This window comes from Podarcis pityusensis, assembly GCF_964106645.2.
Source record: "Podarcis pityusensis genome assembly, chromosome: 13".
In the NCBI taxonomy this organism is placed as follows: Eukaryota; Metazoa; Chordata; class Lepidosauria; order Squamata; family Lacertidae; genus Podarcis; species Podarcis pityusensis.
The window spans coordinates 6,326,274-6,351,503 of NC_138038.1; the positions used below are offsets into that span (position 1 = coordinate 6,326,274).

The window sequence follows — 25,230 nt, forward strand, 5'->3', positions numbered from 1 at the left end:
ACCTCCTCCTTGTTCCTCAAAGATGCTGCTTTGGCTGCAGTCTTGTTGACGCTCACCAGCAGATTTCAATCTAGGGGAAGCGATCGGTCCAAAACCCAGGTATAGCAACAAATCTGCCTTCCCAACTGCCATGATATTATTAGGAAGGCAAATACTGTGCAGTGCTGTTGGCTATTATTTTCTCAGATGCACATCTGTATCGTATCTGTATCCAACCTGTGCTGGGTACTGGATGTTTAGCTTCCAATCTAGAATTGGAATCAGGCTCACAGCTGTTGATGGCTGAAATGTTTACTTCTATGCATAGTACCCTGTTGCATATTAAAGATTCTTGACCCAGCAATCTATCTGCATGCAGTTCCTGTTTCTGCTTGACGCTTCACATGTTGCTAATGTGATCACTTTCTACCTTTGAGTAATGTGGCAATTCTGTACTCATGTACCACTCTCAGTTTATTGTGTGTTTATTTGTTTCTTTCACATGGAAAATTCGATAAATATTTAATTAAAACTAATGAATGCAGTGCTGTAAAACTAGACTAGAAACAGAAGTGCAATCTCAGGGATGCTCATATTTTCTAAATGGGTATTGAAATGATTTATAATTAAGTCAAGAAAACTATAATAAAGTTGGGAGTTATGAAATACGATGCTATCTGAAAATGAAGTACTTACATTAATTCACCAACTGGCAACAGAGAGCTGTAGCAGTAAGTGATATCATGAAAGATTAAAAAATTGAACTTACCTAAGGAAGAAAAAATAGAATTATTAGATAAAAGTGGCTGTAGCATAAATTATTCTATTCCCAAACCAACCCCCCCATAAGCCATCTGAATTTTTATGATGCAAGTACCGTGAAAGGGCATAATTGGAGCTGAAGGGGTCAAATAATTTGCCAAGTGATTAAACTGTTGCAATTTATTAGAGTTTTAATGCAATATTTCCCTGGGATATATATAAAAAGTTTTATAATGTGTAATATAGCAATTTTATAACTAGTGATCAATACAACCCTAATGGTAATAACCTGTTCTGAAATTTATAATCTCATTTCACATTGTGTTTACATTCCAATGTTGGGAAGATAAAAAAAGCTTGAATATCCTTGCTTAGAGAAATGTCTTTAAGAAACCAATGTTTTCTTCATTGGTACCGGTATATTATTTTCGTAATGCATTGGCCTGTGTATTTGGAGGAGGGGAAGTATACAGAGGATAGTTGTCGTGCCTAAGCCCCACTGAAATGAACAGAAGTTGCACAAAATCAGGGCACAGCCCAATGGGGTTTTAGTTGGAAGTACTTATTGTGCTACTACACCAAGAACATTTAAACAATTATGCCTGTGCTAGCAAAAATCTGGAAGTTTTATGGCACACAATCCAATTGCAACTGTTTCCTGAGCAACTATTAATCTGTGCAAGGAAAAAAAGTTCACCCAAATGGTGCTTAATAAAAGCTAGGTGAATCACAGAGAAAGCACAGGCATATTAACCTCATTGGGTCTAGCTCAGACCTGTATAAATTTTAAATCACCCAGACTCACTTCCATAAAGCAGCATGCTCAACACTCAAGCCTAGTAGACCTTCATCTTGGTATTGGATGTTTACATCACATACTCCCATCCTCTTTTGGCAAGGCGAGCCATTGCCATAGCTGCCTTGCCAATATGTTTGTCCAGCACAGCATCGATGGAGAGGTTGCTGGTCATGGTGGAACCCAGGTAGACTAAAACCTCTACCACCTCAAGCATGTGCTCACCTTTGCTGATTCATGGAGGGCTGGCGACATCCTGACTCAGGATATTGGTCTTTCTCAGACTGGTGGTAAGGCCGAACTCCCTGGAGGATTGGGCAAGACAGTTGATGGGTCTCTGCAGAGCTTCCTCAAAGTGTGTGGTCAAGGCTGCATTATCTGCAAACAACATCCATTGGATGAGGACCTTCCACATTTTTGACTTGGCATGCCAGGTTGAACAGGTGTCCGTTGGTCCTTGAAGGCATAATAGAACAGCAGAGAGACAAATATGCCAAAGAGAGTTGAGGTGAGAACGTATCAGTCTCTACAGCCACAGCAGGTGCCGTAACCTTTGAACAGTTTGACTTCATACTCAAAGGTCTCCCAAGACAGATGGATGGCAACAATGATCAGGTTAAATGCAGCCACCAGAGGTTAAATAAGGCTGCAGGCCTAATCCCATTGACCTGGGAGCAAGATCCATTGAATTCAACAGGGCTAAATTTCTAATAGACATGGTTTGGGCTGAACTGTAAATCTGCTTTTGTTGCCTATTTGGGGTTATAAAAAACAAACGGGTTACCTATATGAATGGTGAGCTGCACTATGGTCTTGGAGTGTAATCAGTTGTACAGGCTTGGTCTTGTCATGGATGATACATGGAGAAAAGCAGAGGGAGGAGAATCTTTATAGAATGATGGTTGCCAGGATCAGGTCTGGAAAAGATAACAAAACTCTCTCTCTCTCTCTCTCTCTCTCTCTCTCTCTCTCTCTCTCTATATATATATATATGGGGGGGGGGGGAGGAATATTCACCATCTTGAAACTTTAACTTCTCTTCTTCAGAGAGCCAGTGTGGTGTAGTGGTTAAGAGCGGTAGACTTGTAATCTGGGGAACCGGGTTCGCGTCTCTGCTCCTCTACGTGCAGCTGTTGGGTGACCTTGGGCTAGTCACACTTCTTTGAAGTCTCTGAGTCCCACTCACCTCACAGAGTGTTTGTTGTGGGGGAGGAAGGGAAAGGAGAATGTTTGCTGCTTTGAGACTCCTTCAGATAGTGATAAAGCGGGATATCAAATCCAAACTCTTCTTCTTTTTCTTCTTCTCTTGAAAATCCAACATCTCATCTGAACCTTCCAAATGTATCTTAAATTTTGGAACGTTGCTGTAGGAAAGATTCAGCAGATGCTTAGGGCATTGCAGACACAACACAAAATCTTCATTATCAGATCCATGCTATTTACCTTTTTAAAAGAACAGTTGTTATTTTCTAAAAAGGTAAAAGTCACTAGACCTTCCTGAGTTGAGTTTTTTCTGCTAGTTCTGTGCTCTTCCTTTATGATCCTGCTTAACTGCTCTCTTTTTTCTTTGAAATAAAAAAATTTCCTTCCTGTAGCACCTTAAAGACCAACTAAGTTAGTTCTTGGTATAAGCTTTCGTGTGCATGCACACTTCTTCAGATACACACTTTTTTCTTTGTGCAATATCATTTCTTTTTTCTTTGTGCAATATCATTGATTTAAGTGTTCTAATTCATAATGCCAACAAAGGTTCGTATAGTTAAGGCTATGGTTTTCCCAGCAGTGATGTATGGAAGTGAGAGATGGACCATAAAGAAGGCTAATCGCCAAAGAATTGATGCTTTTGAATTATGGTGCTGGAGGAGACTCTTGAGAGTCCCATGGACTGCAAGAAGATCAAACCTATCCATTCTTAAGAAAATCAGCCCTGAGTGCTCACTGGAAGGACAGATCCTAAAGCTGAGGCTCCAATACTTTGGCCACCTCATGAGAAGAGAAGACTCCCTGGAAAAGCCCCTGATGTTGGGAAAGATTGAGGGCACAAGGAGAAGGGGATGACAGAGGACAAGATGGTGGGACAGTGTTCTCGAAGCTACCAGCATGAGTTTGACCAAACTGTGGGAGGCAGTGGAGGACAGAAGTGCCTGGCATGCTCTGGTCCATGGGGTCATGAAGAGTCAGACACCACTAAACAGCAATTCATACAGGGTGAGTGTTTTAAAAGAGGCCCCATGGAACAGGTGTACTCTGTATCCACGGGGCCTCTTTTAAAGGACTCACCCTGTATTTTAATATTTTCATTGTTCTGTTCTCAGTTATTGTTGGTCATTGTGTGGACCACTTGGTTAAAAAGCAGCATGTCAATGGCCTGAGTGGGTGGGTAGATAAATGAATGAATATATATATATATATATATATATATATATATATATATATATATATATATGTTTTCTTCATACAGTTGGATTCTTATGGCGGCACCTCTTTTAGAGATGTAGAAAAGGAATAACATTCTGGGCTGACTTAGATTGCTTGGAGATGGGGCATAATATCATTAGCATCATTATGCATAATAATTTAATCATGCAGTAGTAGGCGTAATTCCATCTGTTTCAACGAGCCACTGAAGAGGCACTTTTTATACTTAGCTAGATTCATGCGGGAGTCTTATGACAAGCTTTCAGTGTGTGATTCAAGTGGGTGTTAAAAAGTCATCCTTATCATCACTGCCTGTTCTGTCACCAAATGATATCTGTCCCGAGACTGAAAAATGGGTGGGGGAAAGGAACCAGCTTTACTATGTCTGGAAGACTCTTGCAAGACTGAAGCCATCTATTATATTGCTTCATGAACCTCACATTAAGAAAACCAAGAAAATAATTATCTAGATCCCTTTCAATCTGGTTTCTGATTTGGATTTAGCTGCTGCAGCTGATAACTTCAACTAGGAGCTAGGTTGGGAATCTGCATCCTTGTTAACAGCTCTTGTTAACAACAGAGTACCATTCTGGGACACCTTGCTAGGATGGAACTGGTTTTAGTCCTCCCTGCTGGTCTGATCTCAGAAGGTGGTGCTGAGGGGGCTGCTTCTGAACTGCTTGGTCTGGAAACCAAGCCTTATGAAGAACAGTTGAGGGAGCTGAAGCTGAAGCAGGAGAGCAGGATGAGGGAGACACCCAAGATTCTTCACCACCCTGACTCATCTCTGCTTCTTGGCCTCCCTCATCCTGCTCTTCTGTTCCAACTTCTACCTCTGATTCCGGACTTCTCTCTGCCACAGCCTCTCCCAGCTCACTAAGCCCTGGTACCTCTTCAGCTTCTGACATCTCCTCCTCTCGGTCTGCTCCCTCTTCTCCCTCTGGCCACTCATTATTGTCCCACCACCACTCCCTGGGCTCTGAGTCTTCTTCTGTTGGTGCTTCTCCAGTTGGTTCCTTCCACCATTAAAGGTTAAAGGTGGAAGGTGTGTGTCTTATTAGAATTGCTTTTATTATGATGCTGCTTTTATTATGATGCTGTCAATTATTATGCTTTGTTTTATGTTTGTATCATTATGCCCTGCAAAACATGTTGTTGATTCTGTATGCCACCCTGAGATCTTTTGATAAAGGGTGGTATATAAATTGAATAAATAATCATTATCATCACATAATCCATACAAAGGACCACCAATGTGATTTCAAGCCAGATGGCAGAAAAAAAGGAAACTGAATCAAGTGACGTCACTTTACCTCAAATAAACTCTGAGCTGCAGAGAGGAGCCAGAAGGGAAAGATGAGAAATTCACTCATAGAGCCATAGAATTGTAGATTTGGAATTGTTCCCAAGATTCATCTAGTCCAACCCCCTGCAATGCAGGAACTCAAAAACATCCATTACAGATGGTCATCCAACCTCTGCTTAAAAACCTCCAAGGAATGAGAGCCCACAACCTCCCGAGTGAGACTGTTCCACTGTCAAACAGCTCCTACTGACAGAAAGTTTTTCCTGATGTTCAGTTGAAATCACTTTTCTTGTAATTTGAAGCCATTGGTTTGAGTCCTACCCTCCAGGAAGAAACAAGCATGCTCCATGTCACAACCCTTGAGATATGCAGCAACCATTCCTCATAAGGCTTGGCTTCTGGACCCTTGATCATCTTAATTACCCTCCTCTGCACACGTTCCAGCTTGTCAACATCATTCCTAAATTGTGGTACCCAGAATTGGACACAATAGTCCAGGTTTGATCTGACCAAGGCAGAATAGAGTGGGACTATTACTTCCCTGGATCTGGACACTATACTTCTGTTGATGCAGCCTAGAATAGCATTAGCCTTTTTTTGCTGCTGCTGCTGCTGCTGCTGCTGCTGCTGCATCACACTGTTGACTCATGTTAAGCTTGAAGGTTGCTGCTTCATACTTTTGAAGCCAACAACTATTTCCTCTAGTTGCATGAGGCAGAGCCTGTGCATTTTTAATAGCTGTGTTTAAGAAGGAACGCCGTGCAATCTTCCCCAAATGAAATCCACGAAGCGATTTGGTATTCCATCCTTTATCTGATCAAATAAAACAAGTAAGTGAGTCATCACAAGAATGTTTTCAGACTGGAATCTTATGTGTGCTTACTTGGGAGTAAGCCACGGGTGGATTAACTGCTGGTGTGGCTGGAGAAGTGGCAGGAGTCTTGGGGAGGACCGCTCCCCCTGCAAGCCCATTTTCCACCTTGGGCCTGGGGGCGGGCCCCATACTCCACCACAGCATATTAGGCTCCAAGGAGGCTTCGGGACATCGCTGCTGCCGCTCTGCCTATGAGTCTTGGGGAGGACTGCTCCCCCTTGAAGCCCATTTTCCACCTTGGGCCTGGGGGTGGGCCCCATACTCACCTCCGCAGCTTATGGGGCTCCAGGGAGGCCTCAGGTGTGTGGGGTGGGGTGGATGTTTAGTTGGGTGTGGGAATTTGTTTAATTTAATTATGTTGTGTTTGTAACTTTGTTTTTTGTTTTTATAGTTTTATTGTTCTGTTAGTTTGTTTTTTTGTATAGGCTTTAATTTGATTTTAAGGGGAGGGGTCAGGGCTGCCTGGGAGTGGGTCCCAGCAAACAAAATGGCTGGGGCAGGTTCCACAGGGGGGGATGCACTCGGACAACCGATCTCAGTGATCACGGGTCGGAGGAGGAGTTACGCTAAGACCAGACCATGTCATTACCGAGGAAGCAGGCTTAGTCGTTGTTTGAGGACTATCCCTGCCTCCAGGTCTGGTCCTGACCGGAAGGATACTGGAATCAACAAGGGAAACCCACATGACCTGAAAGTGTTGCTGTGCAATGCCAGGTCAATGATGAATAAAACCTCTGCCATCCACGACCTGATTGTGGATGGAGGATTTGACCTAGCATGTGTGACAGAGACCTGGTTGGATGAAGCAGATGGGCCAATCCTTGCCGCTGCTTGTCCACCAAGTTTCTCTTACTCACAGCAACCCAGGCCTTGTGGGCGGGGAGGGGGGGTTGCAGTGATTTTTAGGAAGTCATTAGTTTGCACCAGGCGTCCTATTGGAAAGACCCAGTTCTCTGAGTGCATGTTCTGGAAGTTGGGCAATAGGGGCAGTACAGGATTCCTATTGGTGTACCGACCTCCCCGCTGCACCAAGGATTCCCTGCCCGAGCTGCTTCAGGTCGTGGCGGATGTCCTCCTGGAGACACCTAGTTTGGTTGTCCTAGGAGATTTTAACATCCATGCCGACACGACCTTACAAGGGGCCGCTCGGGACTTCGTGGAAAGCATGGCCTCCATGGGGCTGTCCCTGAATAAGTTTGGCCCAACTCATAGCCACGGGCATGCCTTAGACCTGGTGTTCACCTCTATGGATGTTGGTGATCTGACACTAAGTAAAAGCGAAACCAAAGAAGTGCCATGGTCAGATCACTTCCTGGTGCAACTGGACTTCTCTGTGACCCTTCCCCTCTGCAGGGAGGCGGGACCGATTCAGATGGTCTGCCCCCGCCACTTAATGGATCCAAATGGTTTCCAGAGAGTGGTAGGGGATGTTTTATCCCATGTTGATGGCCTTTCAGCTGATTCCCCGGTGGCCCGCTGGAATGTGGAGTTAACCAGGGCTATTGACTGTTTGGCTCCAAAGCGCCCTCTCCGATTGCATGGAGTCCGGACAGCCCCGTGGTTTTCCACGGATCTGAGGGCAATGAAACAATCGTTGAGACGGCTAGAGCGCCGGTGGCGGATAACCCATTCTGAATCTGACCGGACACGGGCTAGAGCTCAATGTCGAGCCTACCAAGTGGCAATAGCGACGGCAAAGAAGACTTTCTTCACCGCCTCTATTGCATCTGCGGAAAACAGCAGCAGGAGACTCTTTCAGGTGGTTCGCAATTTAGCGGAACCACCTGCTCCATCAGGACCCAGTAGGGGCCACATGATCTCCTGCAATGACTTTGCAAAGTTTTTTGCAGATAAAGTCGCTCAGATTCGAGAAGAGGTAGACTCCACCGTGGGAGCAGGGCCGGGGCAGGAGAGTGCTAGAGTCCTGTCTAGTCAAGTTGTGTGGGATCATTTCCAATCTGTTACCCCCGAGGATGTGGACAGGCTGCTTGGACGAGTGAAACCAACCACTTGCCTCCTTGATCCTTGCCCATCCTGGCTTATAAAAGCTAGCCAGGAAGGACTGGGCGATGGGCTTCGTGGGGTGGTGAATGCTTCCCTCCGTGAGGGAGCCTTCCCAGACCCGCTGAAAGAGGCGGTTATTAAACCGCTTCTTAAAAAACCATCTTTAGATGCGGCCACGATAGCCAACTATCGCCCAGTCTCAAATCTTCCATTCTTGGGCAAGGTGATTGAGCGAGTGGTTGCTGAACAACTCCAGGCACGCCTGGAAGAAGCGGACCATTTGGATCCCTTCCAGTCAGGATTCAGGCCTCATCATGGGACTGAAACTGCCTTGGTCGCACTGGTTGATGATCTCCGGCGGGCTAGGGACAAAGGTGAGAGCTGTTTCCTAGTTCTGCTGGATCTCTCAGCGGCGTTTGATACCATCGACCATAACATCCTTCTGGACCGTCTTGAAGGGCTGGGAGCTGGGGGCACTGTTATACAGTGGTTCCGCTCCTTCCTCCTGGGCCGTGTTCAGAAAGTGGTGGTGGGGGATGAGTGTTCAGACCCCTGGGCCCTCACTTGTGGGGTGCCTCAGGGTTCTGTCCTCTCCCCCATGCTTTTCAACATCTACATGAAGCCGCTGGGAGAGATCATCAGGGGATTTGGGCTGGGTGTTCATCAGTATGCGGATGATACCCAGCTCTACCTCTCTTTCAAATCAGAACCAGTGAGGGCAGTGAAGGTCCTGTGTGAGTGCCTGGAGGCGGTTGGAGGTTGGATGGCGGCTAACAGATTGAGGTTGAATCCTGACAAGACAGAAGTACTGTTTTTGGGGGACAGGGGGCGGGCAGGTGCGGAGGATTCCCTGGTCCTGAATGGGGTAACTGTGCCCCTGAAGGACCAGGTGCGCAGCCTGGGAGTCATTTTGGACTCACAGCTGTCCATGGAGGCACAGGTCAAATCTGTGTCCAGGGCAGCTGTTTACCAGCTCCATCTGGTACGCAGGCTGAGACCCTATCTGCCTGCAGACTGCCTCACCAGAGTGGTGCATGCTCTGGTTATCTCCCGCTTGGATTACTGCAATGCGCTCTACGTGGGGCTACCTTTGAAGGTGACCCGGAAACTACAACTAATCCAGAACGCGGCAGCTAGACTGGTGACTGGGAGCGGCCGCAGAGACCATATAACACCGGTCTTGAAAGACCTACATTGGCTCCCAGTACGTTTCCGAGCACAATTCAAAGTGTTGGTGCTGACCTTTAAAGCCCTAAACGGCCTTGGTCCAGTATATCTGAAGGAGCGTCTCCATCCCCATCGTTCTACCCGGACACTGAGGTCCAGCACCGAGGGCCTTCTGGCGGTTCCCTCACTGCGAGAAGCCAAGTTACAGGGAACCAGACAGAGGGCCTTCTCGGTAGTGGCGCCTTCCCTGTGGAACACCCTCCCACCAGATGTAAAAGAGAACAACAACTACCAGGCTTTTAGAAGACATCTGAAGGCAGCCCTGTTTCGGGAAGCTTTTAATGTTTGATGTATTATAGTATTTTAATATTCTTTTGGAAGCCGCCCAGAGTGGCCGGGGAAGCCCAGCCAGATGGGCGGGGTATAAATAATAAATTATTATTATTATTATTATTATTATTATTATTATTATTATAGAAGTAGGATCTGCTGAAATTCTTCCTTTTTACCCAACTAAGGTTGCAGTTCTATTCTCGCTCAACTGGGTGTAAGTCCCATTCAACCCAGTGGAACACAGTTAGACATGCATAGGAATGTGCTGCAGGGCTGCAATCCTAGGCATCATCCCTATGAAGCAAGTCCTAGTGGCAATGGCAGGAGTTATTTCTAACTAAATATGCATAGGATGATGCATAGAATCCTGTAAAATAACCAGGGGAGGAAAGGCGAGTATTTGAGGGGAGTGACAAAGAATAAACATACCTTGGACATTTTCAGCCCAGGTCCACCCAGTGCTTTGGACGACAAGCAGCAGAATAGCAATGAATGTGGTGGGTGAAAAGGAAGAATGTGAAGATCCTCTTATGCCAATTGTGCACATAGAAACATGAGATTTGAATGACTTGTTAGCAAGATAGTGCCCTCATCTGGACACAGCCTGGATCCTGCCAGGAAAGTCTCTCTCTCTCTCTCTCTCTTTCTCTCTCTCTCTCTCTCTCTCTCTCTCTCTCTCTCTCTCTCTCTCCCTCTCTCCCTCCCTCCCTCCCTCCCCAACCCCTCTCTCTTAGTCTTGCCTGGGAGAATTTTTCTTTTTAAACCTCATGGAATCTTAGCTGACAATTTTCTTTCTCTAACTGTCTGTGTGTGATGGCAGCTTCAAAAGTTTGACAACTGCTGTTCAAATTTTTCTGAAGTTCCAGCTCTTTCATTCTAATTATCTTCCCTCTGAGCCACTGAAAAACAAGAAAACCCAAACCCAACAGTCAGAACCCCTGCTGAGAAACAGAACAGCCTTTCTCGATGCTAGAAATATCTTAAATCATATTTATTTTTCTGAAAGTTTACAGTAATGAAACAATGCAAACCGCTTTTTTACCTTGCTTTCCCCTGAGATATTTTCTGAAGCTCTCGGGTAAACACAGTCTGATTTGTATGATAATATTACCTTCCAGTTTTCCTGTGCTTCCCTCCCCCCTCTTCCTCCTTCAGATATGACTTTGGGGTATTTCAATCCTTGTCTCCGCATTTTGAATCCAAATGAAAATTTATATATAAGGAGGGAGACCAATGTCTGAACAGTTTCAGGGCGGCGATAAATATTTTACGAAATGTATCAGTATGGTGGAATGACTGGACTTTAGATTTAAACCAGAGAATTCAAGTCACTTCTCAAAGCTATTTCCCATATTATGTGGTAGCAAACCCAGGTTTTTTACTTGACTTTGAGAGACTCAAGAAAGAACTGCAGCCAATCCTGAATCTTTAATGCAGGCCCAGGGCCCAAATGTGGCCCTCCAGGAGTCTCTATGTGGCCCTCTCTCCCCTGGCCACGCTCCCTCTCTGCAGGCCGTGTTGGGAATCCTAGGTGAGATACCCAAACAGTGGAAGTTGTTCCCAGTACTAGTCAAGCACATGGAAACAGTGAAAGGTTCAGATAGTTTATTGCTGCAGAAGATAAGGCTCCTTCAAGCAGTTCTGGACGTAGATACAGTATATACAGATTGTAGACTTTTGCAGATACTTTGTACTTGAATGTATCTATATGCCTCTGTATCTCCGCTGCTTTAAATTTTGGAAATTTAGGATGTAACACTTGACAACGAACACCAACAGACTGAGGACTCACTAACTAATTGAGCTGACATACATTAATCACATATATTGTTGGGGCACTGGGCTGCTTTACCATAGGAACTGGTTTAGCTGATCTTGCACCTGCGATTAGCTCATCCATGGGTGGTTTAGGCTCATGAAGGAAATTAACCACTTCCCATGTCCAGTTACTCCAACAAGCCATGCCTTTTACACTCTGAGTGTTTTTGTCTGTCTGGAATGTGCTCTTAAACTCTTACTAATGCCACTTGCTTTCTTAGATGGAAGATAGAGATAGGGTTGTGTGAGCATGCAAAGAAACTACCCGACTGTACAGAGGTACAGATAGAGGGCTGAAAAGAGTTGACCCCATTCATACATTACATTTCTACATTTTAAAATATACCCTGAGGAGGAGGCGGAGGCGGAGGCGGAGGAGGAAGAGGAGGAGGAGGAAGAGGAGTTGGAGTTGGGATTGGACTTGTTCGGTAATTTTGAGGGAGTGGCAAAATGAGGAATGCTTCCTTATTTACCTTGTTGCTACTAAATGTGGTTACTAATCACTTGCTCTTTTCCATTGCAACACAAAGGACAATGTCTCTCACCACTGGATGCCTGGTTGAACATTGCTGCATGAATTGTGCACACCAGTGAGAGGGAGGCGCTCTCAGCAAATTTAGAAAAGTAATTTCTGAAAACAAAGGTTACAGTGGAAGAATGGTTGCTCAACAACGGTGCATCTGCCATTATGTACACATTAGGAACCAGCTTCCATTATGATTTACTATTGCACTCAGTTATTAGTTTCAATGGTCTCCAGTTGTCAAAGAGGGCAATTTTCAAGCAGGAATTGGATGGAGGGGAGGGGATCTTTGAGATTTTAATACAGGAAACGAGCATGCGGCTCCACTCCATTAGAAGCACGGAGCCTTTCAAAATGTACAATATTGCTTTTATTTAATTAAAATAAGTTGCTATGGATAGCTTTTATCGCTCAATGGCTTTCCCCTCTTTTTCTGTTGATACACTCTGCCCCTGCACCTTAAAATAGAATGCTCTTCAAGATATTCCATGCCTTAACTGACTCCCAGGATTATATAGATAGCCACTCTCCCATTCTCAGTCTTCAGGCATTATTAAAAGAATAAAATATTTAGGACTCAGTGTTAAGAATTTGGGGGTGTTTATGCAAACCAGCCTCAGCCACCACTATCCAACTTGAAATATTAACACTGGACTAAATGGCACAAGGTTGTGGTGTGCTGGTCTCTTAGCCTCAGCCTGCCTTCCAAACCACATTGTGTATATAAGAGCACTGGTCCGTACTGAAGGGTTGTAGTAAACCACTCTTAGTCTCAGTCCAATCCCAACTTGCATGCATATTAACGCCAAACCAAATTGCAGAGCTATAGCAACTAATTCCCTCTCAGCCGCAAGCTTCCTCCAAACTGCAATGTGGGAATTGCATCCTGAATTGGCACTGGAATTTACAAAAGGACTATCCACCCCCCCCCCAATATTTTGAAATGCACAAAAATTTAAAAGTTTCACACTAAACTAGACCTCAGAAACAGCAGGAACTCTCCGCACCCCAATATTATTTGATGTTCTACAGCCATCCTCAATGTGAATAGAACACAAAGAATATAATACGAAGAACCATTCAGGGTGGTGTGGTGGTGAAAATGGGTAGCATGAGACTTTGTGTAACAGAGGCAGATTTCACCACATGCATGGACACTGTTAGAATTCCTGCTCTGTGATTGCAGTCATAGGATTGTAGTCTATCACATGACGGTATATGTTTTGACTCCACGCAGTGGGAAGTGACGGAGACAGGATGTTTGTGTTACTGTGTTCCGTGAAGTGGGACTATTGCTCCTTTGCTCTTTTTTTCTTTGCTGTCTGATGTTAGAGAGAGAGGGAGCCATGTTGCAGTGCTCCATGTGTGTGTTTATATGTAAATAAAGTAGATTAGCCAAAATGCTGAGTTGCTGAGGTCTGTTACGCATGATGCGCAAACTCTGCGGATCCCTACGTGTGCTGGTGTTGGTTGGCATTGGTTGCTGTGCTGTTCAGGCTGAAGAAAGCTTATTAATGCTCCTGAACGATTGACCAGGAGGGAGAGAACATGCCAGTCGGGCATGTGTCTCTGCCAGGGTCCTACTCGAGTGTAGGCTGAGCTCCTGACACATGGCACAATGTATCCCATTGTATCCCATTTTAAAGGAATAAAACATGAAGTGACCTAAAATGGAGTTAATCTTGGCATGTTTATTTTTATGTGAGAGGAGGTGGGGTCATTTGTGGGGGGCATTCAAATGTGAAATACCCCTCACAGACTTGAAGGCCTGAAGAAGCCCAGTTTAACTTTTACCACTTGATCTTGCTGATTGTATAAATGGGACTCTTTTTTTATTCTTCTTGTGACAACCTCTCTGAGGGGAAAAAGAATGTGATTGGCCTCAAATTTAGAAGGTCCCATGGATCCCATTTAGATTTCAATTACTCGTAAGTACTTAATGTCAATTAGTTTATAATTTTATGTTGAAGAGTCTCTGCTGTAGTCCTTCAGAGAAATTAAATGTGATTCACAAGTGCTGAGTTGCACAGAAAGAATTATGTTGAAAACCTAGGGAAGAAAAAATCTACGCGGTGATATATCCTATTTTCATTCCAGATTGTGTGATCTAGAATAACAGGCTTGGGTTGCATATTTGAAGATTTAATTTCTCTCACTTATTGTTATTATCAAGCTGTATACAGTAAGAAATTCAGTTGTATATATCAGTATACATCAATCCTCAGACCAATCCTCAGACTCCTGGACTACTGTAAATCAAAAGTGTCTCTCTAAGAAGCAATGCCAGGACCAGAAAGGTCCAGAACAAAGACTTCACACTTCTCATAACCTTCTCTTCCACTTTGCAGTTGGTTAGGCTAATCTTTCTACTTCAGGGTTGGAGGGGAGGCAACTTGTTTTGATTTATAATGGAACCCAGCTTTGGAAATGTGGTCTGGGTCTCTGATTTCCCTGCTGCCGCCTTCTCCCCTCCTCAGAAGGACTCTCACTCGCTGGATCATCACCTTGTCGTGGTGAGTGGGCTTGCATGTTCCTATGACCCTTGTGAGCAAAGCTGTCGGGAATCTCATACTCCCAGCAGAGTCACCCAAGGTGGTAAGGTCAAGGGGAAGGAGCTAGACAAAGAATGATCTAAGAAGTCCTCAATGGCAGAACAGGTGGATGATAAAAAGCGGTATGTTACAACGGCTGCGAAGGTCCATAAATAGTAACACCCTAGAGGTCCCGGGCCCTAAGGAAGTCAGATTAGCCTCAACTAGAGTCAGGGCCTTTTCAACACTGGCTCCAGCCTGGTGGAACGCTCTGCCTCATGAGACCAGGGCCCTGCGGGATCTGATTTCTTTCCGCAGGGCCTGTAAGACAGAGTTGTTCCACCTGGCCTTTGACTTGGAATCAACTTGATCCCCTCCCCCTCCCGCTCTTTCCTTTTTCCTTTCTCCTTCTGTGATGGAACTCCTATTTGCGGACTTCCCTGGCTTTTTTGAGTTGGCCTTGGTGAAGACTTGATGTTTTCATCCTCAAAAAAGTTTTGGATTTGAGTTCCTACTAAAATGAGGCTGCATTTTAATGTTTTAATATTGTATTTTAATCTTGTTTTTAAGTTGTATTTCAATCAATTGTTTTTATACCTGGTGTCAGCCACCCTGAGCCCAGTCTTGGCTGGGGAGGACAGGGTATAAAGAAGAAGAAGAAGAAGAAGAAGAAGAAGAAGAAGAAGAAGAAGAAGGCTGCAGCAGATAAGAATCTACCAGTCGTCGTGATTACTCATGCCATTGGAACAGAGCCTTACTGCGAAGACTGTGCATTCTTCAGAGTGCACTGATCTACACACACAAAACAAATTCACACACAGGCGCCTTCCAAAAACCCATCCCAAACCCAGTCCCCAAAAGTCCCATGGCGATTGACAAATGGTAACAGGGGCAAGATCGTGAAATCTGGAAGCCCCTAGAGTCATGAACCGGCACATGGGCGGTGGGTACAGATTCAGTTGTTCTGACTCAAGGAATGAGGCAGTTGAGCAGCTCGGCAGCTGTATCCATGACTGAGCAGCCCCTTTTAGGATCCACTCTGCTCACCCCAAAAAGGGGTAGGTGCTAGAAAAGGTGTCCTAAACATAGTCTGCCTCCCTTTTTCCCTCGTAGGGACTGTGTGTGATGGCTCTGATAAATTAAAAGATCAATTCACTGATGGTTCACTGTGTACAGCCTGCAAGGGAGGGGTAGTCTTTGCTACTACTCATAATTTTCTTTTCAACATTTGCTGCTTGGGTTTCTTTTGTTTGTCCCCAATAGGGGGGCCGCAGTGCTTTCTTTGCATGTGCTTTAGCTACACTGAGGTCCCTTTATGGGACATGGAGGAAGAGGGTGGGAGTGGGTTCCTTGGTTTTCCTGGTTGGTTGGTTGGTTGGTTGGTTGGTTTGTTTGTTTCTAGTTGGGCATGGGAGTAAGGAGAGGGGACAAGGGAGGGATTGTAATTGTTTTTGTCTTCTGCATTGGAGAAATGTACTAGGATGAATGGGTGTAGACTTTTATCAACTATTGTGTATATTGAGGGAAATGATTTGTGTTGGCAGTGTATAGAGAGCCTTAGTAAACATGGAATTTGGAAAGCTAAATAGCTTGAAGCTTATATGGGAAACAGATTGCAAGAGGATATTGTGGAGGATAAATGGGAAAGGGTCTGGAGGGGAAAGATATTTAAATCAATATCAGCCAGAACAAGGGAACTTGCATTAAAAATAAATTACAGGTGGCATTATACACCTGTCTCCAGTAGTTGGAGAGGATGTGGAAATAGAGGAACGTATTTTCATTTTTGGTGGGAATGCCGTTGGGCAGACGTTAGGCCCCAATATTTTTAGGAAACTGAATTTTCAGGAAACAGACACTGAGAAATGGTGGAATAACATCTAGAGCAGGTTTCCTCAACCTCAGCCCTCCAGATGCTTTTGGCCTACAACTCCCATGATCCCTAGCCAGCAGGACCAGTGGTCAGGGATGATGGGAATTGTAGTCTTAAAACATCTGGAGGGCCGAGGTTGAGGAAGCCTGGTCTAGAGTGCAGCTATATGGGGAAACCTTACAATAGTGGTGTGCAGTGAAATTCTTCATAGGGGAACAGTTAGGGCCAGAGACACCAGCTTGCGAGCCTGCTTGGGGAGGGGGACGATGCTCATGTGATGCCATGATGTTCCCCTGCAGGAAAGGCACAGCCAAGAGGAAGAAAAAGGAGGGCCAAAGAGAACAAGACCCCACAGAAAGCACTCAGAGGCCAGGGCACAGCCAGCACCTCACAATGTGCAGGAACATCACCCAGTACTGCTGTGAACGCAAGGGGTTGTAGTCAGTGGGCTTTATAAGACCTGGAAACCTCATGAATCTTTGCACCTGGAAGAAAGCACACCTCCTGGGACATCCTGTTACCTTTGCACACTGCTGCCTCTGTCCCCCTCATAGGGAATCACTTACCACCAGGAAGCATCTCTTCCTCCTCTGCAGAGTGGCAGGAATCATTTTAGACCAGGGATGTCCAACTGGTTGATTGCGATATACCGGTCAATCACGGGGCATCCCTGGTCAATCCTAGTCGATCGCATGATCCTGATCGATCGCCCAAGGGAAATAAAAATACAGTGGGTAGATCAATGGTCAATACAATGGGCAGATCACTGCCAGATTTTTTTTTAGTGGGAGTAGATTGCAGTCAGTACTGGATTTACGTGTAAGCTAAACAAGCTATAGCTTAGGGCTCCACTCTCTTGGGGGCCCCAAAAAATTTAAAGGGGAAAAAACGGGATGTACATTTCCAAGATATAAGATAAAAAATAAATAAAATAAAACCTACGTACAGCAACAGTGTTTTGTGTTGTATAGGTTCCTATAATGTAAGTAATGGGCCCCGCCTGCTAGCCTGCTCCCTAAAATATCACTGATTTGCTCATTTCTCTATATAGGGTACTTACTTTCTATATGTGCAAATGGCTTTAGATACCCATTAGGTCCATAAATTACCATATAGCATATATTCAACACAAAAAACAGCGACAATTTGTTGTTGACAAAGGACAGCTGGAGATATAAAGGGCCCCAGTACCTTCAGTAGCTCAGGGCCTCATCAAACCTAAATCCGGCCCCGATCGCAGTCTCTTGGAAGTTGGACATGCTCTTCTAGACCTTCCACATGATGCAGCTGATGTGTTCAGCAGTAGCACTGCCAATGAAATTTTATGTAAAGCAAAATCTGTGAGTGAGTTTACTGAGTCATTTACATGTGAATGATCTGGGACATTTTGAGGCACCAACTGCTAAGGAAATACATTGGGTTAATTTGAACTAAAGTTGTATCTTCTTGTATTCCTGCATTCCATTTCTGCTATGTTGTAAGCTGGGAGCTTTGAACTTTTATAGTATTCTATTGATATAGTAGTGCGTATTATTTGTCATGGCCTTTGATCGGAAGAGTAGAATTTATTGAGGATGGGCTTGTGGTTCATTCTCAGGGGGAAAAATAATCTGAAGTATTTTAAGACTAGTGAAATTCTAACGAAGGGGAGGGTTGCGCATCTCCAGTGCCCAGTAATTGCCTAGTTAGTGTATTCATGAAGGCAGAAAATGCTCATGTCACACTTCAAAAGGAACAATGTGTTTTCCAACACAAAGATGAATACATAGGAAAATGGCAACACATGAACCTGCATAATGTTTCTGGCCTTTGTAAGAAATAAAACTTGTCCCTCTCCCCCCCCCCCCCCAAGTTAATGTAATTCTCGGTACATCTTTTTTTTCCAGAAAAGTCATTAATTTTTAACACTCGAGTGCACATACATTTTTCTCTTGCATAATACTTGGAATCTACTCCATAGAAGCACCACAATATTATTCTCCCCTCTTACTGATGCAATCTGTTACAAAATTCTGAAGCAAAAGCAAATGGAAAAGTACAGAGGCCTACAGATCATGTTAATGAGTCTCACACATTGGAAAGTGGGAGTGATGTTCATGAAAAGGGAGTTTAGTATTTATGCCATATGTTAATTCCAGCTCCAGAGAATGATAGTCTGGAACAGTGCTGTGCCAAATGTCCACCCCACAAACAATACTGAAGCAATAAGTATTCTTGAAAGGGGGTGAGAAGCACGCAAAAATCCATACCTTTCATTTTTCCTCTACAAAGCTTTTCAGGCCCGTTAGCAGACAATCAGAATCATGCACTGAACACAAGGACATGACTGAGAAATGGAGCCAACTAATTTGGGCATATGATAATGTGAGGCCAACGAAGACACATGGCCCTCAGTCTGCATTGCGCAACCAGCTTCAACCACACCAGAATGCTCACGAGAATACATATTTTAATGTGCATTGAGACTCCCATTCAGGCTGATCCTTCCTGCTTTGCTATGCTATGGTGTAATGGCTCAATTGCCATGGTACAGACAGATGGGGAGAATTTAGTATGGTCCACGTTTTAAAATGAACTGGCGTTATTCACACCTCCCCAAACTATCACATAGACTGAAACGTAACTGGCAGTTTTTGCACTTTTCTGAATTTTGCAATGAAGCTCTGGCTCAAAAAAATACACCAAAACACATTATAAATGTTCGCGTTAGCATAAGATGCATTTAGAAACTCATATATTAAGTTAAAAATGTGAATTCAAATATTATTGAATGATAAAATATGGATTGTAATGCCATTTTATTGAAACTATCACATATCAATGTGGAAATAGATCCTCATCACAAAAAGCAAAAGCAAAACAAAACCTAAACCCAGAGAGCATCAGTTCAGTTACTGAATTATTTGTACACTCAATTTCCCTCACAGATATTTCTATATTCCTCTAAGTGCCTTTCCTTCCCCCCCAACAACAGTAAAAAAACCCAAGGTACTTTTAAAGTGGTATGAAAATGATCTTGAAGCTCTCCCCATTTGGTTCTAGTCTAAGACTTGAAAAAGAGAAAGTAGAAGCACATTATTTTGATGCTTTAATAATAGTTTCCACCATTTTTATGAAAGCCAGCCCACATCAGCATTCACACATGCCTTCTCCTTTGACTCCAGTTGACAAGCTCTTTCTACACCATTCCCAAAAGCGTTGTAAAAGTAAAGGTAAAGGACACCTAACAGTTGAGTCCAGTCGTGAACGACTCTGGGGTTGCGGCGCTCATCTCGCTTTACTGGCTGAGGGAGCCGGCGTACAGCTTCCAGGTCATGTGGCCAGCATGACTAAGCCACTTCTGGTGAACCAGAGCAGCACACGGAAACACCATTTACCTTCCTGCTGGAGTGGTACCTATTTATCTACTTGCACTTTGATGTGCTTTCAAACTGCTAGGTTGGCAGGAGCAGGGACCGCGCAACGGGAGCTCACCCCGTCACGGGGATTCAAACCACCGACCTTCCGATTGGCAAGTCCAAGGCTCAGTGGTTTACACCACAGCACCACCCGCGTCCCAGCGCCACCCGCGTCCCAAAAAAGCGTTGTAATTGGAAGTAAAAAGGGGGGTCCTGGTACAGTGGTACCTCAGACGCTTCAGGTTACAGATGCTTCAGGTTACAGACTCCGCTAACCCAGAAATAGTACCTCGGGTTAAGAACTTTGCTTCAGGATGAGAACAGAAATCGTGTAGCAGCGGTGCAGCAGCAGCAGGAGGCCCTATTAGCTAAAGTGGTGCTTCAGGTTAAGAACAGTTTCAGGTAAAGAACGGACCTCCAGAATGAATTAAGTTCTTAACCCAAGGTACCACTGTACTGCCTTCTCTCCTTGGAAGCAAGACCTGTCAGTCATAAAACCTCCCACCTCCTCCCGCCTCCCGCCTGCAGGGATGCTGCCACATATGATTCCATCACATGGGGTGGAATGTTTCACTCTGCCTCATGTGTGGGCCAGCCCTGGGTGCAAGGGTACCACCTAGGTCATAGTAACTGCCAGCTGATGCCACAGGCCAATCCTTGCTCCCTGAATCCTATCAAGCCCAGCCCCCCAGCCTCAGAGATAGTTCATCATTCAGGGCAGCTCGTCCTTATAAGTAGAAATAGCAGTTTCCTGCTGCCTCTTCTAGTTCTACCCCCTAGTCGGGCACTCCATCTTGTGGGACAGAAGTGGAACGGCCCCAGCACAGCTTTGCTATCTCGATGAAAGCTACCTTTAGACAATCGGCTCTCAGTGGCACGGGTATATCGTGATCCCTCTGAAGGACCCACACAACCAAATATAGTACAACAGCAATAAATAGATCAATTTTTAATTTTCAAAATGTTAGCGCTAGGTAGGGGCACGAGGGACGGAAACGTAATTGTGACTGGACAAATACATTAGAATGATACTCTCCACCACAAATGTCACCAAATCTTGTTTAACTTACCCAAGCATAAATTCCTGAAACCTCCATATTGCTGACCTTCTGTTTTTATTGATTACCTCTCAGAGGAACAGTCTCCTGGGGCAAAAAGTGGCAGTCACAACTCGAACAATAAAGCCACAGAAGCCAACAGTGCTAAATTATTGCAAATGGAATCTTATCTGAGTTTTTCTTGTCTTGCTGGAGCCAGCTTCAAACCTGTTTCAAACCTGCATGCCTCAAGTGTGAGATTGCCTTTCCTCAAAACAAATGCAAGTTCTATGGTGTTCTCCAAGGAATTCAAAATAATTTACAGAACTCCCCTGCCAATGTTTATCCATACAACAAAACCCTATGAGATATCGGGTTAAGAAATAGCCCTCCAATGTGATCTACTGAATTCATTTCCACATTTCAGATTGTGCTTAAAAAGGACTGTGCAACAACATTGCAATGTAGTTCCTGGTTATAACCCTCCTGGCAAGGTTTGGAGGATGCACTGTTTGGTGCCTGGTGCCTGGGAAATAAGCTGAAATGGAAAGCTGAGGGCTGTTTAACCCACATCCCTTTGCGCGAGGGAAGCCCTTCATTTGCTGCCTGCCGAGTCCTGCGGCAATCCCCACCTTTTACATCTGATACATATTGAACAGCACCTTTGAATACGAGCCCCAGGAGCAAAACCTGTGTTCACCATTCATAGCAGCAAATAAGCAGATAAATCACCAGCAAAATATGGCAGGAACACACCTGCCATTTCCCTTTGATTAAATATATCCTGAAATGGCCACAATCTGCATAAATATACTGTAACTGTCAAAGGGTAAAGTATAGTGCAACACAAATAACAGCAACTCATGCAAACCTAATTAATATTTGAGATTTATCTGTAACTGTAAATATAACACAAAATCCTTCATTTTGCAATAAGGTGATTGCAGATCATGAAGAAATTGTGTGTGTGTGTGTGTGTGTGTGTGTGTGTGTGTGTGGAATGGTTTTTTCATACCAGGATGCTGCTGCTATGCTTATTAATCTACAGCTGTTTTGGTTGTTTGTGACCCAATTTCACCGGATTTCAGTTCAATAGATCCAGTTTGAACTACATCCACCTTGAAACGGAGCTGAAATCCAGCTGTCCGGATATTCCTGAAATAAGATGCACAACTCCTGATGGCTTGAATTTGAGATCATTCTTTCTGACCACACCAGCTGTATAAAAGCCAGTTCCCAACTTTTGTGCGTCCCAATATTTCATCACATTCGTCTGTGACCAGCACTGGCGCCAACTCCAAGGAGCCTTGGCACCCAATTTTTTTTCTTGTTGTGGGTGCTCAGAACCCATTCCATGGGACATTGGACATGACTTCCAGGTCCTATCTGAGACCGGGGGGTGGGGGTGGGTTGGAGGTAGCAGAAATTGGATGCAGAGTAGCAATTTCCCCCTGAGATCCTATGTAAACTAGAGAAACTGGGGGCTCAACTTGGAATTTTCAGCATGCAAAGCATACTCCTCTGTTGAACAATTGCCCTAAGAGAGTTCTGCTTTTAGATCCTTTATCATTGGCACTCATCCTACCTGAAAAAGGGGGGAAAACATTATATTCTTGGTTTGCAGCATTGCAGGTTTTTCTTATCAGGGGAAAAAAAAGCTTCAGTAATTGGTTTTCCAACTTGTACCATAAACATCTTTTTAAACAACATGCCCCCCCCTTTTATGGCTTTAATTATTTACCATGTATTTACTGCCTTCTCTCTGTGTCTCTCTCTGCAATATGAGGCTTTTAAAATAATTTTTCTAACAGGTTTTGCAGTGAACTACCTAATATCTAGAATATACTCCAAGGACATGCTCCTGTAGATAGCATAGAAAAGAAGTTTCTTTCCCCCTAGAAGGGCAAGTGGAGAATCTAATACTCAGTATTTTATCTACAAAAGAACATTCACCTAATCCACTCTTAATGCATGTTGATTTAGGAATGACTTGAAAATATAAATTCTCTGAACAACTCCCACAAGAACCTCCCAGCAACTTTATTATATTTCAAGGGGTGATTTAAAAACAAAGAACCATATATATATATATAAAATCATGAAAATCTTTAGTTTTATGTACTGTATAAACAGTCTGTCAGCTCTGAGCTACCTTTCAAAGGGTTATCTCAAAATTGCTTTTGATTAAAGGGCCTTGTCCATGCTTTCCAAAGTGGAGATATTATACGAACAATGATGCAAAACATGGCTGTAAAATAACACGATAGTGCTTCACTCTTAGAAAAGAAGAATACAGTGGTATCTCAGGTTAAGTACTTAATTCGTTCTGGAGGTCCGTTCTTAACCTGAAACTGTTCTTAAGCCGAAGCACCACTTTAGCCTATGGGGCCTCCTGCTGCACAATTTCTGATCTCATCCTGAAGCAAAGTTTTTAACTCGAGGTACTATTTCTTGAGAGTCCCATGGAATGCAAGAAGATCAAACCTATCCATTCTTAAGGAAATCAACACTGAGTGCTCACTGGAAGGACAGATCCTGAAGCTGAGGCTCCAATACTTTGGCCACCTCATGAGAAGAGAAGACTCCCTGGAAAAGACCCTGATGTTGGGAAAGATGGAGGGCACAAGGAGAAGGGGACGACAGAGGACGAGATGGTTGGACAGTGTTCTCGAAGCTACGAACATGAGTTTGACCAAATTGTGGGAGGCAGTGGAAGACAGGAGTGCCTGGCGTGCTCTGGTCCATGTGGTCACGAAGAGTCGGACACGACTAAACAACAACAACTATTTCTGGGTTAACGGAGTCTGTAACCTGAAGCGTATGTAACCCAAGGTACCACTGTATATGATGATTCAGAGTAGGGGGCCATCTGGCCAGCAAACAATGGCCAGCAAAATCCCTCTGGGAAAGATATAAGTAGAGCCTTCTTGCAAAAGTCTTTCCTTGAGATTTAATTCCAGCAAGTGGTATTCGGAAGCAAGCTGTCTCTGAACAAGGAGGTAGGGGTTGTCACTGGCATCATGCCAAACAGATGTGAATTTGTTGAGTTTCAAGTCATCTTACACAGCGCCCATCGACACATCTTTCCCCTTCCCCCAAAACCTCTTAAATCAGTGGTTTCCAACTAATGCGCTGTGGCACCCTGGGGTGCCTTGAATGATGGTCAGGGTTGCCGCAGGCAGCTCTGGCCTCTGTCCCTCTTTCTTCCTTCTGATCCCTCTCAGCACAGCTGTTTGTTACAGCCACCCTGGCTACAAGCTCCCCAGGTGAATGGTGCCTCAGGCTGGTCAAGGGGTGCTGGTGGCCAGGAACTGAGGCAGCCTCAGAGTAAGCAAGCAAGCAAGCAAGCAAGCGAGGGAGCCCAGCCAGCCAGTTTGCCAGCCCTTACTGTTGGGAATGGACAGACAAGTGGGAGGCTGGCAGGCGCTGTGCTGGTCTTTCTTGTGCTTGCTGTGTGCAAGACCTGCCTGGGCGCTGAGTGCCCAGTGCTGAAGAGGAGCCTTTCTGCCATTCAGGCCTAGCAGCGCCCACTGCTGCCACCCAAGATAAGGTGCTGGCCTCATGTTCAACTTTGGCCAGTCTCGGTTGGGCCACTAAGGCTGGGGGCATCCTCTTCCCAGGCCCCTGGTAGGCAGTGTGAGGCGGTACCTCTCTTTGGGGGAAGGGGGGCGCAGCTGACAGACCAGGGGCGGCAGCAGCGGCTGCCCAGAGGACTCCCAAGGAGAGGAGAGAAGGCTGAGGAAACACTCCACAACGGAGGGTATTCGAAAAAGAGTGAGAAGCTCACAGCTCTGCAGGTGAGGGGTAACATAACTGGGCTCCTGAGTTGGTCAAGGGAGCCATGGACTCAAAAAGGTTGAAAACCTCTGCCTTAAATGCTCTTCCTGGGGAGCAACATGTTAATTGTGTTTAATTAATTAATATATCATATATCAATATTTCTGGGTGCGATTTGTATCATTTGGAAAGCCAGAGTAGCACCGTTTGGGCTTGGACCAAGAAGACTTGGATTCAAATTCCTGCACCCAAGGGAGCAGAAAAATTTACTTATGTACGCAACCCCAGCTGTGTGATTGCTCCTAGCCCAGAGATGGAAAGAAGATAAAGTTCCTATCAGAAAAGAATGGCATATCAAATTGATGGGCTGTCAAAATGACAAAAATGACTGGAAGAATCGGAAATCAGAAAGACCAAAATTTTAATAAGGAATGGGGAAAATTTATAATCTATCGTAAAAACCATTGTAAACAGCTAAAATTGTTAGTGGGATTGGAATAACACTTCTAGTTTAATGGGGAATTTTGGTCATAATGGAGATGCAAAAGATTTGAATTATTATAAAAGATGCAGGAGGAAAGGACTAACAATAGGACCCACAAAGGGGAGGAGGGAAGTCCAGGAGATTCTGTGG

At 44.5% G+C, this 25,230-nt stretch overlaps 1 long non-coding RNA gene across 1 annotated transcript; it reads right to left on the bottom strand.

The window, feature by feature from the left end:
- Positions 1-699: 699 nt before the first annotated feature.
- Positions 700-10,168, bottom strand: LOC308460679. Its single transcript, XR_013978716.1, has 3 exons — positions 10,069-10,168; positions 1,763-1,993; positions 700-748 (listed from the first exon to the last, which is right to left on the bottom strand). It is a non-coding gene; the product is annotated as an uncharacterized lncRNA (long non-coding RNA).
- Positions 10,169-25,230: the final 15,062 nt, after the last annotated feature.